Here is an 18,041-nt window from a genome sequence, read left to right on the forward strand (position 1 = left end):
TCCCAGTCAATTCCATATTCCAGGTCTGCCTGAAGGGTAAAAGTAGTACAAATAAATATTGTATCTTGGACACCTACATTGCTTAAGTGTTGATTATAAGAAGGAATGTTTCAGCACAAGACTGAGGAATGGTGTGACTACTTTTCTGAACTCAATTGTTGCAATATTACACTTGTCTTAAAGCTTATTTCTGCCTGAAAAACCAACCTGTTGGGAGTCTTGTTTCGAGTCCATAACTGAAGAGGGGACTGATTTCGCTCTGTTCGCAGCGAGTGGTGATTCCACCCATTCTTAAAGAACTCACGGTGACTTTGAATATGTGGCAGAAAGCTCCAGTGTAGTGCATAGATGTGGATCTCATCATCTGGGTTAAGTAGGCCTTGACTCTCCATATTGAAGAAGCAAGAGTAGAAGAGGTCTAAGACTCCCCCAAAGACATCATGCCATAGCCTCTCTATCCTTGAATTAAAAAAGCACACACAAAAACCCTGTAAGCTTTATAAAGCATCAAAGATTATGTAGTGATGTCAAGACATGTGCACATGCTTCTGACTTAATGTCCTGTGTCTTGTTTTTGCAGGCAAGTATGGTATTAGCTTCAGTGTTCTCAACACACAGGCACAAACTAAAAAGGTACACAAGTCACATTGGTGTATTCAATAGCAAAACATAACAGTAACACTGAAACTATACCTTTGGTTGTGTGTACTTCTCCCAGTAATGTGGGAGTTGCGGTTCACTCCTCTGTGTGACACCATGTATCGTGCTACTTCAACATTTTCACCCCCTTTATCAGACCTAACACGAGATGGTACTCCGTATGTTTGGACAGCCTGCATGAAGTTGTCGAGCATGGTTGAGGCACAGTTGTTAGTAGCAGCATGAAGGTAGACAAACGGCTAAAGCCATCAATTCCACCATGGACCACAACTCTCCATCTGTTAAAAACAGTGAAAGAAGCAGGAACACTTTGATCATCATGAGGCACAATGTGAATTAATTTAGATAGGATTTGTGTTGCTGCCTCAGTGATGGTAAAATTTGTAACTGTTAAGTTAATATGAACTTGAAGGCAGCAACAAGTTGTACAAAACAGAAACACTGAATTTTGGAGTTCTTATCTTTAAGCTATAATCATATGCATTTAAAAAAAATTAGTCTATGTTAAGAAGGCTATATAATCTAATGATGTAGCTTTGTGAAATTAATTTTTAAACCTTTTCATGACAATATAATTTGTTTTAAATGTATTTGTATGTACTTCCTAGTTTCCAAACAGCCTTACCTTATGAGTTTATGGTTGCCATCGATATGCCACAGACTGTTGGGACCTGGAACAGAATATCTTCTACGCCTGACAGTGTGCAGTTGAAGTGTGCGGACTATAATTCCTTGTGGATCTATGCGATGCATGGATTCTTGCACACGCCGTCCTCCATGCAAAACAGGAAAACAAGTTGCAGTTTAAAAGGTTGCACTTTAAAAAAATTAAGAAATCATTTCTAGTGGTGAATCAAGCCTCAACTAATTAAAATGGATCAACACTGATGGCTAAGTCATGATTACTCTAAGACTACACAGATTGACAATTGATAAAAAATAAATTAACTTTAGTTGAGTGGTGTCATTAGCAACAAAATTGTGCATTTAGTTGTTTAATGTCAAACTAATTTGCCTGATATTTGTGACAATAAACTGCAGTTTTTTTTTGTTTTTTGCAACACTGTCCTTTCTGATCAAACATTTGCTGATGACACTTCATTTAAATCAAAGAAGAGTTTCCTGGATTTACCACATCTATTCTGACTGGATGAAAGGTTTAGTCCAAGTACATCAACTTCATGACTTACAAAGCATTTACTTACTTTGAACCTTTATACCTCGTGCCTGGAGATGTCCAAGCATCATCTTGTATCCTGTATTGGGATGATGACCAAGGATCTCTGTGACAGCTGCATCCAACGTTGTGTTGTCGGTAGAATTATTCAAGTCGGAAACCCTAAACACACAGTTTCATGGTGAACAGGCGCAAAGTTCGCCTTCACGTTAGTCATAACCTCTGCAAAGACAAACTGGTAGTAAGAAGTGTGTGTGTGGGTGGGAGGCATGCCATATTTGTAACCACCACTGATAATGAAATTATAAAATATGCCACTGTCGAGTTAACTCACCTGATACCCTGCTCCGCCATTCGCCGGTGGAGTGTACTCTCACTTACACCAAGAAGGTGGGAAATTTCGCGGACTGTCAGACCCGAGGACACGTAGGTCTCCACGCCTTGCATGGAGAGCTCCAGCAATGGGTGACCAACCTGTCCACTGTCACCAGACCTTGCGACTTGAATGTTAAGTTGCTCGACAACTTCGCACAAATTCCTGTAAACTACGGGATCAGCTTCCGAACCTGTTGCATCATGGACGTAAATTAACTGTTCCAATATTGCTTCCACCCGGTACAGGAGGTAATCTGTGGAAACATTATCACTTTCAGCCAACAAACGGAGGTCCCTCGAGATAGTAGTGATATTCACCGCCATTGAAAGCTGTGTTGTGACTTCCTCTTTCCGGTTGTTTGGCAGGAGTACTAGTCGATTTCTGCACTAGTATGTGATTGACCAATAGGCGAATAGTCCAACCCAAAACACACTTAGGACCGCCCCCTCATTTGAATTGTTTTTCTTCACGAATTTCATGCTGATCGCATGAAAAAAAGAAATCTAAGAACCAAGTCCTTTTATTGGTTTATTTATATTTAATTCCATTTCTATATAGTTTTTATTTCCATATTTCCTTTTCTATTCATTTTTTATTTTTTAACGTTTTTATTTATTTATTTTTTATTCATTTAAATTTTTAAAAATCTTTATTTTTGTTCAAATTTAATTATTAATGCTTTTATTTCCATTTATATATATTTTTTATTTTATTTTTGTCTTTTACTTTTATGACTTTGTTTTTATTTTCACTTTTTAATTTTTTTTCATTTATTTATTTTTTAGAATTTTTTTTTCATTCATTTATTAATTTATTAATTTATTTTTTATTTTTTCCATTTATTTTATTTATTTTTTAGAATCTTTTTTTTTCATTTATTTATTAATTTATTAATTTATTTTTTTCATTTATTTATTAATTTATTTTTGACAATTTCGGTCCTCCATAAAGAAGTTCTTGTTGCTGTGTTCCTCAGTATTGAAAAGGCCTATGATATGTTGTGGAAGGAGGGGCTATTCGTTAAGCTCTATGATGCAGGTATTCGTGGTCGCATGATAAATTGGATTAGGACATTGTTACAGGGTCAGAGAATTCAGGTTAGGGTTGGTAGAATTTTTCTGAAGTACTGGATATTGATAATGGAACTCCTCAGGGCAGTGTAGTTAGTCCAGTACTGTTTAATGTAATGATAAATTATATTTTTAGCAATTTGGATCCAGGTTATGGGTTGTCACTTTTTGCTGATGACGCGGTTGTGTGGAAGAGGGGGAGAAATGTGGGTTTTGTATTTGCAAAGTTACAAAATGCCTTGAATAATGTTGTGGAGTGGGCAAGTAGGTGGGGTTTTAAAATATCTGTGGCAAAGTCAAAGTTTGTAGTGTTTGGGAGGAAGAGAAATTTGGGCAATGCAAGTTTGCAATTATTTGGTTTAAATTTGGAAAGGGTTAAATCTTTTAAGTATTTAGGGGTCCATTTTGATGAGAGGGGGACTTTCAAAACTCACACTGAGAAGGTGGTGGATAAATCAATCAATCAATCAATTTTTTTTTTATATAGCGCCAAATCACAACAAACAGTTGCCCCAAGGCGCTTTATATTGTAAGGCAAGGCCATACAATAATTATGTAAAACCCCAACGGTCAAAACGACCCCCTGTGAGCAAGCACTTGGCTACAGTGGGAAGGAAAAACTCCCTTTTAACAGGAAGAAACCTCCAGCAGAACCAGGCTCAGGGAGGGGCAGTCTTCTGCTGGGACTGGTTGGGGCTGAGGGAGAGACCCAGGAAAAAGACATGCTGTGGAGGGGAGCAGAGATCGATCACTAATGATTAAATGCAGAGTGGTGCATACAAGTACATGTTTTGTAGAGATCAGTGGTTTCTGCCACTAGTCTTCTGTGTTTGGACCCGGCGTGTTGGTTCTACTGGACAGTGCGAAGCTATGTCACAGTTCAGAGCAGCGAAAGTTGGATTGGGTTAAACTTTGACCATGTCAGCCTGTCGACAAGTGTGCGCGCTCCCGGCAGAAGCATCAGTTTAGCTCGTCTTTTGACGCAATGCTTCTGACGCCTCTAAAAAGCAGCGCATTTCATTGATAGTAATGCTTTTTAGCTCAATTTGTGATGCTTCCAAAGCATGTGGTGTGAAAGGTCCTTTACACAAATGGCAGTGGGTACATAGAATTAATAATTTTTGTCTGATCTGCTTTTGTCTGTGTGGTATACCTAGCTGATAACTAACGAGAAAATGCTGCAAGCAATTTAAACAGCTTGTTAAAAATATAGGGTCTGTCCAATAAACTGTTGAGTTGAATACCAGTTATGACCATGCCACTCAAATTATACAGTATCTGAACAGTAAAATATATATAATTGCTTATGACTAACAATGGAAATTTTCAACTTGGAGCTCAAGAGTGCTAATGGCAAACTTGATGGCGAGGACAAGGGAACCAGGTACCGGAGGAATGCCCTAATCAATGCCTTGACTGCATACACCCTGGAATGGAACAAGGGAAGGATACGGCAACAAGCATTGTCATGGGCTGCTTGAACGCTACGGCTCCTGTTTATCTTTGGCAGTCAGGGCAAGTCAGGAACCGCCAAAGCCAGCCTTGCCACAAATTTACAGAGTTGTCATGGTGGCTGTAATAAGTATCACATCACAGGACAGTACAACCATCATTTCTACAATTGTGCCATAATCTGAAGATATTCTATCCAAGCAGAATCAAAGACGTATAGACGGGACCATCCTGAACTTTTTCCTGACCCAGATTACAGGTTTGAGAAACTAACAATCTTGCAAATCTGTTTTTTTTTTTTTTTTTTTTTTTTTTTTTTGGAGGGGTGAGCAAGTCACAGTAGAGAGGCACCGTGATGTCTGGTCTCTCTCTGGCTGCTAATCCAACATGGCAGAATCTGCTCCAAAACAGCTTAATTTCTCTGTAAGTCTAACATGTCTATCATATATTATGTAAAAGCTACTGAAAAACACTTCTAAACCTGAAAATGCTGTTTCCACAAAATGATAACACCTCTGGAGTGATTTACAAGACATCTCGCGGAGATCAGTGTGCATGCACATCCTCCGGTCAAAGGTAACTTCCATGCTTTATAGAAGCTCATGCATGTGCACACGCATGCCCTCCTTTAGATGCCATTAAAACATAAATAAAATGTTATTGAGTTTATCCTACAACATCAATATAAACATACAGAGGTGAATATATCAGTGATACACTGATAAAACAATAAAGGGCACACACACACACACACATATATATATATATATATATATATATATATATATATATATATATATATATATATATATATATATATATATATATATATACACTCAACAAAAATATAAACGCAACACTTTTGGTTTTGCTCCCATTTTGTATGAGATGAACTCAAAGATCTAAAACTTTTTCCACATACACAATATCACCATTTCCCTCAAATATTGTTCACAAACCAGTTTAAATCTGTGATAGTGAGCACTTCTCCTTTGCTGAAATAATCCATCCCACCTCACAGGTGTGCCATACCAAGATGCTGATTAGACACCATGATTAGTGCACAGGTGTGCCTTAGACTGCCCACAATAAAAGGCCACTCTGAAAGGTGCAGTTTTGTTTTATTGGGGGGGGGATACCAGTCAGTATCTGGTGTGACCACCATTTGCCTCATGCAGTGCAACACATCTCCTTCGCATAGAGTTGAAGAGAACACCTCTCCAACGTGCCAAACGCCAACGAAGGTGAGCATTTGCCCACTCAAGTCGGTTACAACAACGAACTGGAGTCAGGGCGAGACCCCGATGAGGACAACGAGCATGCAGATGAGCTTCCCTGAGATGGTTTCTGACAGTTTGTGCAGAAATTCTTTGGTTATGCAAACCGATTGTTTCAGCAGCTGTCTGAGTGGCTGGTCTCAGACGATCTTGGAGGTGAACATGGTGGATGTGGAGGTCCTGGGCTGGTGTGGTTACACGTGGTCTGCGGTTATGAGGCTGGTTGGATGTACTGCCAAATTCTCTGAAACGCCTTTGGAGACGGCTTATGGTAGAGACATGAACATTCAATACACGAGCAACAGCTCTGGTTATCATTCCTGCTGTCAGCATGCCAATTGCACACTCCCTCAAATCTTGCGACATCTGTGGCATTGTGCTGTGTGATAAAACTGCACCTTTCAGAGTGGCCTTTTATTGTGGGCAGTCTAAGGCACACCTGTGCACTAATCATGGTGTCTAATCAGCATCTTGGTATGGCACACCTGTGAGGTGGGATGGATTATCTCAGCAAAGGAGAAGTGCTCACTATCACAGATTTAGACTGGTTTTTGAACAATATTTGAGGGAAATGGTGATATTGTGTATGTGGAAAAAGTTTTAGATCTTTGAGTTCATCTCAAACAAAATGGGAGCAAAACCAAAAGTGTTGCGTTTATATTTTTGTTGAGTATATATACACACACACATACTTGCACTGGGATACCAATTAAACAACTGGCAATTATTAAGAAGGCAATGCTCATATGGGTATCTCAGCATTGTGTTTATATTTTATAATATCAAAGATTACGGGCAGATTAGCAGCATGCATTTAATTTGCATTGTACATGGAATATATTTGATAACATTTAATTTTACTTCTGGAGAAACTTTTTCTCTGGGGATCAAACATTAATTTAAAATAATAATTTTGTATTATTTTTGTATGATATATTTTTCATCATATGGATTTCCTCAGGAAATTTGATTTTAATGTGTTTGTGTTAAAACTGTTCAGTTTTGTTTTTAAAAATGATATGTTCAATTATATTGTCATAGCTGACTGTCATACTTATACGTGATTAAAAACTTAGTGTTTTATCATGTGAATTTCCTAAGGAAATTTATTGATTGTAGTATGTTTGTGTTAAACTGTTCAGTTTCACTCTTAAAAACAATGTGTGTGTGTTCAATTGCATTGTCGTATCTGACTAATGTCATACTGAGTCTTCAAATATATGTGATTAAAAACTTACAATATTTTTCATAGGAATTTTCTCAGGGAATTTATTGATAGTAATGTATTTGTGTTAAAGCTGTCCACAGTTTTGCTCTTACGAGATATGATGATGTATTATTAATTTTATGTAGATGCCTAAAAGATTGTAGTTTTTGTTTCAAGCAGAGATTTATGTTTAAGTTGAATTTATTTTTGCTCAGTTGTATGTATGTTGTGTGGGCCGCTGAAGAGGAGGTACTGCTGGCCCACCACCACCAGATGGCGCCCTGCTTGAAGTGCGGGCTTCAAGCAGAGAGGGCGTCATAGCAACCGGGAGTGACAGCTGTTACTCGTCATCAGCATCAGCTGTCACTCATCCACATCATCACCACCACCTTAAAGGCCGGACTGCAACTCCACCTCCCCGCCGAGAAATCAACTACCAATCAGGTAATTTTCTCTGCTGAACAAAAACCTTGTGTAATAGTCTGAACTTCTGTTGCAGCCATTTTCCTGTGGTGATTGCCTTATCTGTGGGATTGGCGTTTGGTGTGATCAGCGACGGCTTCACTTCACACCCCAACCAGATAAGTGGTTAGACAGGAGCTGCACGAGTGTGTGATTGGAGGTGGAGGTGCTCCCTCCTTACTGAATACAGACTGTGGGATTACTGAGTGTGCGACCTCACACTCATCAGGACTGTCTCTGTTCTCTGCCAGCAGTACTGGGTCTGACTGAAGACAGCGGCCACCTGGGGCGCAGGGCTTGGCGGCTCCGGTGTTCTTCAGCTCCGTTGGCAGTGGAAGCTGTGTGGGATCCGGCTCTTCTCTCGCCAGGCGTCTTCTATCGTCGAGCCTGCCCACACGTCACCTGGTGTATGATTGACAGTCACTATATTGTTATTGTCTGTACGTCGTTGTGCGATTCACAACATTAAATTGTTACTTTTGGTTTATCCATTGTCCGTTCATTTACGCCCCCTGTTGTGGGTCCGTGTCACGACACTTTCACAACAATGTAGGTCAATAGATGAAATTATTTAGGGTTCATTATTATTTCCAGAAGATTTATTCTTATTTTGTCTGAACATTTTTTAGAGTAGGGTATGTGGTATACCAGGAAAGAAATCTTTTGTAAATGAAGTTGAAAATTTTGTGCTTTTTATTTTTGAGCAATGATGTTTATTCATTCTGTAATCATTTAATCTTATTCATTCTGTAATCATTTAATCATCAATTAAGTGATTTCAACATTTTCTGCATTATTGATTTTATATGTGAATTTCATAAATACATTGCAAGTCACTATTGGAATAAAACCTATTGAATTTTAAAACATAAAGTTTGTTTTACTTAATTTTTAGTTCTCAATAGGAACAATCACAAAAAAAATTGCAGGTAATTGAGCAAGAACATTGCACGAACATCAAATGAATAAAGAATGAAGACAGGTAATGTTCACATTCGAACATTCTACAAATGTTCATTTAATGTTCTGATGCAACTGTTCATATGATGTTTGTGAACATTTGTGAATGTTTGTATAATGTTCATTGAATGTTCGCATGCAAACATTACCTGTCCTCATTCTTTGTTCATGTGATGTTTGTACAATGTTCATGCCATGTTTGTGAACGTTCTCATGCAAACGTTCAATGAACATTCAAAGAACATTCAGTTTCCGGGTGGACTTGAAAGTGTCTACAGAATCTGACTGTTTCATTGATGCAGGGAGATCATTCCACAGAACGGGCACGATAAGAGAAAGCTCTGTGACCCGCAAACTTTTTATTCACTCTAGGGACACAAAGTAGTCCTGCACCCTGAGAACGCAGAGCCCGGGCCAGTGCGTAGGGTTTAAGCAGTTCAGCTAACTAGGGAGGGGCTAGTCTGTGAATAATTTTATAGGTTAGTAACAGAATCTTAAAATCTGATCTCACAGGGACAGGAAGCCAGTGAAGAGACACCAAAAATGGTTGTAATGTGGTCAAACTTTCTGTTTCCTGTCAAAAGTCTGACAGCAGCATTTTGGAGACCCCTAATGCTGGACTGCAGTAAACCAGAAAAGACAACATTGCAGTTGTCCAATCCAGAAGAAACAAATGCAAGAATCAGGGTCTCAGCATCAGCCATAGACAGGATGGGATGAATCTTCACTGCATTTTGCATGTGGAAGAAAGCAGTCCTCGCAATATCTCTAATGTGAAGGTCAAAGGGCAGTGTACAATCAAAAAATACCCCAAGGTTCCTCACTTTGTCAGTGTGATGTACGACACATGAGCCGAATGAGGCTAAGTGTTAAATGATCAAATTGATGCCGATGTCTTACTGGACCAAGAACCATCATTTCAGTCTTGTCAGATTTTAGAAGTAGGAAATTGCTTGACATCCAGCTTTTACTGATGCAAGGTAATCCTCTAAGGATTTTACGTGGATGAGAGTACCAGCAGTTATCAGCATGTATAACTGAGTATCATCAGCATAGCATTGGAAGGTACTCCCAAAATGCTGCAATATGTGCCCAAGTGGGGCTATATAAAGGGAGAAGAGCAGGGGGTCTAAGACACACCCCTGTGGAACCCCAAATTTCATGTCACTAAGGTTAGAGGTAGTGTTATTGTACAAAACACAGTGAGAACGACTGGCCAGGTATGATGTCAACCATGCAAGGGCATCCTAAAATGATTATCCAGCCCTTCGAGTAGAATATGGTGGTCCACGGTATCAAATGCACTAAAATATAACAGCACCAGAACCATAGTGGTTTCCGAATCCACTGCAAACAGAAGATCATTCACAGCTTTAGTGAGAGCTGTCTCTATGTTATGATACTTTCTAAAAGCAGACTGTAATGGCTCAAAAAGATTATTCCCAGTAAGGTGGTCCACAACCTGCTGTAAAATCACCTTTTCCAGAATTTTAGAGCAGAATGATAGAGTTGATATCAGCCTATAGTTTTTTCAGTACACCAGAGTCAAGATTAGATTTCTTAAGTAATGGTTTAATCACTGCAGATTTAAAACATTTAGGAACAGATCCAGAAGCTAATGAGAGATGAATAATTTTCAGCACAGTTAGCCCAAGAGTGGGTCAACTGTGCCAACAGTTTTATTGGTATAAGATCAGATAAGCAGGTTGTGTTTTTTGCAGATGTTACGAGTTTCGTCAGCACGAGTGAGATACTATCTAATTCTGCAATTCTAGGCAAAACCTCGGTGACGGCACCCACCTCAATAGCAGGGTTTAGTGGCTAGTGGCTTGGCTAGGTTAAGGCATGCTGGGATATGGTTAACCTAATGTCATCTATCTATCCAAGAAATCTTGTGCTGTAAAAGGAAAGCGACTTATATGTGGTTGTCCATGAATAAGTCTTGCCACTGTATCAACCAAGAACTTTGAGCTATGCTTGTTTTTGTTGATCAGATCAGAGGAATAGGCCCGCTTTGTAGCCAGTGGTGCATGCTCATAGTCTAAGACAGCATCATACCACGTGAGGTAGAATGCTTCTAATTTGGAACTAAAACCCCAATTCCAATGAAGTTGGGACATTGTGTAAAATGTAAATAAAAACAGAATACAATGGTTTGCAAATCCTCTTCAACCTATATTCAATTGAATACACCACAAAGACAAGATATTTAATGTTCAAACTGATAAACTTTGTTGTTTTGTGCAAATATTGGCTCATTTTGAAATGGATGCCTGAAACACATTTCAAAAAAGTTGGGATGGGGCAACAAAAGACTGGGAAAGTTGATGAATGTTCAAAGAACACCTAATTGAAAACATGTGAGTGTCATGATTGGGTATAAAAAGAGCATCCCCAAAATTCTCAGCCATTCACAAGCAATGATGGGATGAGGATCACCACTTTATGAACAAATGCTGAAAAAATACTCTAACAGTTTAAGAACAATGTTTCTCAACATTCAATTGCAAGGAATTTAGGGATTCCATCTTCTACACTCCATAATATAATCAGAATATTCAGAGAATCTGGAGAAGTTTCTACACGTAAGCGGCAAGGCCGAAAACCAACATTGAACCCCCGAGACCTTCGATCCCTCAGGCAGCACTGCATTAAAAAGTGACATCATTGTGTAAAGGATCTTACCACATGGGCTCAGGAACACTTCGGAAAACCATTGTCATTTAACACAGTTTGTTGCTAAAATCTACAAGTGGAAGTTAAAACTCTACCATGCAAAGCGAAAGCCATACATCGACAACATCCAAAAATGCCGCCACCTTCTCTGGGTCCGATCTCATTTGAAAAGTACAGTTGCATAGTTGAAAAGTGTGCTGTGGTCTGATGGGTCGACGTTTCAAATTGTTTTGGAAAATCATGGACGTTGTGTCCTCTGGACAAAAGAGGAAAAAGACCATCCAGATTGTTACCAGTGCAAATTTCAAAAGCCAGCATCTGTGATGGTATGGGGGTGTGTTAGTGCCCATGACATGGGCAACTTACACATCTGTGATGGCACCATCAATGCTGAAAGGTACATCCAGGTTTTGGACCAACACATGCTACCATCCAAGCAACGTCTTTTTCAGGGACAGTGCTGCTTATTTCAGCAAGACAATGCCAAGCCACATTCTGCATATGTTACAACAGCATGGCTTCATGCTGGTACTAGACTGGCTTGCCTGCAGTCCAGACCTTGTGGCCCATTGAAAATGTGTGGCGCATTACGAAGCGGAAAATACGACAACAGAGACTGTTGAACAACTGAAGTCGTACATCAAGCAACCAAGGGAAAGAATTCCATCTACAAAGCTTCAGCAATTAGTGTCCTCACTTCCCAAATGCTTATTGAGTGTTGTTAGAAGGAAAGGTGATGTCACACAGTGGTAAACATACTACCACTGTCCCAGCTTTTTTGAAATGTGTTGCAGGCATCCATTTCAAAAGGACCAAATATTTGGTCCTTTTGGTCCTTGTAATATTTGTGGCCAGTGCAGGTACTGGGAATCTTGTTAAAGTTGAGGTTTGCATAGATTCCAGAAGCTGAAGTTGAATTTATGTCGGAGCTGGATCTTTCAACAAGACAAAGACCCTAAGGACTTCTTCACTCATAGTGCAAATTTGGACAAAGTGCGCATTTAGTGCGCATGACACAGGCATCGTGTGCAAACCGTGTGAAATTGTTCCTGTCTCAAATGCCTTATACACTTATTGCTACAACAATCTGCGCACACCAGTGGCTGAATGACAGAATGTGCGCTGTACGAACCAATTTACAGGTGACACACACGAACATCTAACACCACTCGCATGGTACTTAGAAAATGTGTGGCCAGTCGCACTGTTGGCACGACAAGAACCTGCAGACTGTCTACTCTTGTATTCGTACTCGTCTAATTTCCCCATGACTGTGGAGTTGCTGAGATGTGGCGTGCCGTCGGCCCCCCCCACATTTGTGTGTGTGTGTTTTGTGTGTGTGTCGTGCGCTCCCCACTCCCCCCAACACGTGCATGTGCATGAGCTGCTGCCAGGGGCGTCGGATTGGGGGCGTAAAGGATACTATGTACCCAGGGCACAGAACATGGGAGGGGGCCCACAAAAAACTGGCATTAAATACATTTTTGTGTTGCATTTTATTAATGTCCATACAATTCATGTTGTAAAAGAATTAGGGGTGGGCAAACATAAAAAATCTTAATCGCATTAACTCAATGGCTTTCTGTGATTAATCATGATTAATCACATGGTATATGTGAAACCCAAAAATGAATTCAAAAGCCGCTTAAAAGCACAGTTTTATTTGAAAATGTAAATGAACACTGCATAAATTTGAAAATGTAAATTTCAACTGAAACACACTAATGAAATCAAATATAAAACCACTGGCAGGTCATTTGTTATCCTGTTTCATATCAAAATAACAATATTCATGTCCATGACTAAATGTACTAAAACAAATACGTCACAATTGTACACATAACACAATTTGATATGTGTACAATTGTGATGTATTTGTTTTAGTATATTTAGATTTTGTTGTGATTTGGCACTTTATAAGCCGATTAAACTGAATTGAAATTGAACATTTTATTGAGTCTTAAAGTAAATAAATATGAATTTGGTCACTGGATCCTTAAACTTTGTACATAATGAACTCTACATGGTGAATCCTTGATCTCGACATAAATAGGAATAAACAAAATCTGTAGTTTTTGTCAAAAGCATTTCCTTTCAGATATTGGCATGAATGTGTTTCCATATATCTGAGCTCAGCTCTTACAGCTGCTGTGCTTCACTTCAGGATGTAATTTGAAAAGAAAATACAGCACGTTTCATTTTGGGAGGAAAAAAAAAGTTTTAGTCGATTGTAGTTTCTTGTCTGTATTACATTTGGAAAGAGGTGTCATTTTATTTAAAGCGGCGATTCATTTTGAAGTTATTAATTCCGACCGGACTCTGTCTCAGCCGCGCAGTGTTTCAAGCTGTGTGAACGGAACGGAGGATGATTCTTGTTTCTTGACAGCAACAAGACAAGTCCCAGTTAGTGACTTTAATCCACACAAAAGTGCCTGACGATATTTTAATGGCTTTGCGAGGGGTTAAGAAGCAGCTTGCCGTTTCTGATGAGCAGTGAATCAAAGAACCAACGAGCTACTGGATCGAAGCATTGCTTCAATGGTTCATGGTTTCAAAGTGGAGCCACGCTGCAGAAATAGTTTATTACAGCCCAAACCCTGAATATCCGACTTTATTTGTACGTCCGTATGACTCTGAAACTCGGAAAAATCCGTATAATTTACGGACTATAGGTTGACATGAAAACCACCAAAAAGCTGTGTTCACCGCGGGGACACGTTCAGCTATTCGAGATTATTCAAGTTTTTTTTTTTTTTACCGATGACGAACGATGCGTAAAAAAAAAAAATTGACCGATGCAGCTGCATCGGTCCAAACCGGTCTGGATCCGGGCCTGATCCTGTAGAACTTTGTACCGAAAATGTCCATTCAAAAGTTCGGCGTCTTTCTGCATTTTGTTTTGTTGTGCATTGCATAGCCTGTACTTTTCTCGATCCTCGTGTCGTTTTCTGTGTGAACTCAGCTATCAGCAGGAAGCAGCAACATAAGCTCGCCCCGACTGACGCTTTCAAAATAAAAGGCAACAAGCAACAGTCATAAAAGGCTAAAAAAAAAAAACGCAGCGTTAAGGGGAGGAACAAAATTGTCGGCGATAATGACCTCAATAATTAACGCAACGTTAGCGCGTTAACGTTGCCCAGCCCTAAAAAGAATATAATTAGAATGAATGTATAAATGTTGCAAAACATAATTCTGCTCTAACAATTATATTGAAAGATCTCAGAGGGCCCTTCCACCCCTGCACAGTTGTAAAATGGTTTAGTCCAGGTGCACAGGCGGCAATCCAAACCCCCCCCCCCCACCCACACACACACACACACACACACACACACACACATACACATCCCAAACAGGATCTGACAGCATGAGGAGAGGTTTTTAGGCTGAAATAAGAACTGTCTTTACTAAAAAAAAAAAAAAAAAATCAAAGTCCGGATTTCAAAAAAGAAGAGAAAAAAGAAAACTAAATGAGGGAAAACAGCTGCTAACCAAATTCTTTGAGAAGAGAGGTGAGCTCGAAAACTATCTTAACATGCATGCAGGAAACTTGCTAATATCAGCACTGAGGACATATAAACTTCACAGTTTAACAGGGAAAAACACGATAAACCCACGCTGGTTTTGGCGGCAAAATAACTAAACAAGCACCCGCACCTCTGCTCGTCTCTCCCCACGGGACACACAGTCCACGAGGGAGGGGGACACGCAGCAGCGCGTGGCAGCTGCTGTGACAACACACAAGAAAATGCTGCAAGAAAATCAAATGTCTTGACCCAGTCTCCCCTGACTTGCCACTGCTTGTTAGCGCATTTATGGCAAATTAATTACCCAAATGCTAAAAATAACTGCATGCTTTTAGCGCTGTCCCTTTCATTATATATGTGCAGATTTGGAAAAGTCTGTTTTATTACAATGACAGAAAAAACATGCATTATCCTGCTGTGGGATATAATATGACCACAGTCCAGTTGCACACACACCTGCCTACAAAAATACATGCACACACACAAATTGGTTAAACTTTTTATAATAAAAAATGTATTATCAGAATGTAATATTAACATTATGAACCTTATGGCCTTTAGTTTCAGACAAAGCAGGAGGTGCTGGTCCAGGTTCTGGTCCCTCATCTTGTCAAATCAAATCAAATTTATTAATTTATATAGCGCCAATTCACAATGAGACTGCCTCAAGGTGCTTCACATGGCATAATAAAAACAGAGAAAATCGAATTCAAAATTTAAAAACAATAAAAAGACAAAACCATAAATCAATCAATCAATTTTTTTATATAGCGCCAAATCACAACAAACAGTTGCCCCAAGGCGCTTTATATTGTAAGGCAAGGCCATACAATAATTATGTAAAACCCCAACGGTCAAAACGACCCCCTGTGAGCAAGCACTTGGCTACAGTGGGAAGGAAAAACTTCCTTTTAACAGGAAGAAACCTCGAGCAGAACCAGGCTCAGGGAGGGGCAGTCTTCTGCTGGGACTGGTTGGGGCTGAGGGAGAGAACCAGGAAAAAGACATGCTGTGGAGGGGAGCAGAGATCGATCACTAATGATTAAATGCAGAGTGGTGCATACAGAGCAAAAAGAGAAAGAAACAGTGCATCATGGGAACCCCCCAGCAGTCTACATCTATAGCAGCATAACTAAGGGATGGTTCAGGGTCACCTGATCCAGCCCTAACTATAAGCTTTAGCAAAAAGGAAAGTTTTAAGCCTAATCTTAAAAGTAGAGAGGGTGTCTGTCTCCCTGATCTGAATTGGGAGCTGGTTCCACAGGAGAGGAGCCTGAAAGCTGAAGGCTCTGCCTCCCATTCTACTCTTACAAACCCTAGGAACTACAAGTAAGCCTGCAGTCTGAGAGCGAAGCACTCTATTGGGGTGATATGGTACTACGAGGTCCCTAAGATAAGATGGGACCTGATTATTCAAAACCTTATAAGTAAGAAGAAGAATTTTAAATTCTATTCTAGAATTAACAGGAAGCCAATGAAGAGAGGCCAATATGGGTGAGATATGCTCTCTCCTTCTAGTCCCCGTCAGTACTCTAGCTGCAGCATTTTGAATTAACTGAAGGCTTTTTAGGGAACTTTTAGGACAACCTGATAATAATGAATTACAATAGTCCAGCCTAGAGGGAATAAATGCATGAATTAGTTTTTCAGCATCACTCTGAGACAAGACCTTTCTGATTTTAGAGATATTGCGTAAATGCAAAAAAGCAGTCCTACATATTTGTTTAATATGCGCTTTGAATGACATATCCTGATCAAAAATGACTCCAAGATTTCTCACAGTATTACTAGAGGTCAGGGTAATGCCATCCAGAGTAAGGATCTGGTTAGACACCATGTTTCTAAGATTTGTGGGGCCAAGTACAATAACTTCAGTTTTATCTGAGTTTAAAAGCAGGAAATTAGAGGTCATCCATGTCTTTATGTCTGTAAGACAATCCTGCAGTTTAGCTAATTGGTGTGTGTCCTCTGGCTTCATGGATAGATAAAGCTGGGTATCATCTGCGTAACAATGAAAATTTAAGCAATACCGTCTAATAATACTGCCTAAGGGAAGCATGTATAAAGTGAATAAAATTGGTCCTAGCACAGAACCTTGTGGAACTCCATAATTAACTTTAGTCTGTGAAGAAGATTCCCCATTTACATGAACAAATTGTAATCTATTAGACAAATATGATTCAAACCACCGCAGCGCAGTGCCTTTAATACCTATGGCATGCTCTAATCTCTGTAATAAAATTTTATGGTCAACAGTATCAAAAGCAGCACTGAGGTCTAACAGAACAAGCACAGAGATGAGTCCACTGTCCGAGGCCATAAGAAGATCATTTGTAACCTTCACTAATGCTGTTTCTGTACTATGATGAATTCTAAAACCTGACTGAAACTCTTCAAATAGACCATTCCTCTGCAGATGATCAGTTAGCTGTTTTACAACTACCCTTTCAAGAATTTTTGAGAGAAAAGGAAGGTTGGAGATTGGCCTATAATTAGCTAAGATAGCTGGGTCAAGTGATGGCTTTTTAAGTAATGGTTTAATTACTGCCACCTTAAAAGCCTGTGGTACATAGCCAACTAATAAAGATAGATTGATCATATTTAAGATCGAAGCATTAAATAATGGTAGGGCTTCCTTGAGCAGCCTGGTAGGAATGGGGTCTAATAAACATGTTGATGGTTTGGATGAAGTAACTAATGAAAATAACTCAGACAGAACAATCGGAGAGAAAGAGTCTAACCAAATACCGGCATCACTGAAAGCAGCCAAAGATAACGATATGTCTTTGGGATGGTTATGAGTAATTCTTTCTCTCATAGTTAAGCTACGAGTTTGTGAGTTATACCACGGAGCCAGGCACTTCTGATTTAAAGCTCTCTTTTTTAGAGGAGCTACAGCATCCAAAGTTGTCTTCAATGAGGATGTAAAACTATTGACGAGATACTCTATCTCACTTACAGAGTTTAGGTAGCTACTCTGCACTGTGTTGGTATATGGCATTAGAGAACATAAAGAAGGAATCATATCCTTAAACCTAGTTACAGCGCTTTCTGAAAGACTTCTGGTGTAATGAAACTTATTCCCCACTGCTGGGTAGTCCATCAGAGTAAATGTAAATGTTATTAAGAAATGATCAGACAGAAGGGAGTTTTCAGGGAATACTCTTAAGTCTTCTATTTCCATACCATAAGTCAGAACA

General features: G+C 39.4%; 1 long non-coding RNA gene across 1 annotated transcript; it reads right to left on the minus strand.

Annotated features, from left to right (window-relative positions):
• Window positions 1–897: 897 nt before the first annotated feature.
• Window positions 898–1,888, minus strand: LOC117520009. Its single transcript, XR_004563509.1, has 3 exons — window positions 1,866–1,888; window positions 1,286–1,433; window positions 898–938 (listed from the first exon to the last, which is right to left on the minus strand). It is a non-coding gene; the product is annotated as an uncharacterized LOC117520009 (long non-coding RNA).
• Between the last annotated feature and the right edge of the window lie 16,153 nt (window positions 1,889–18,041).

This window comes from Thalassophryne amazonica, chromosome 1, assembly GCF_902500255.1.
Source record: "Thalassophryne amazonica chromosome 1, fThaAma1.1, whole genome shotgun sequence".
Lineage (NCBI taxonomy): Eukaryota > Metazoa > Chordata > Actinopteri > Batrachoidiformes > Batrachoididae > Thalassophryne > Thalassophryne amazonica.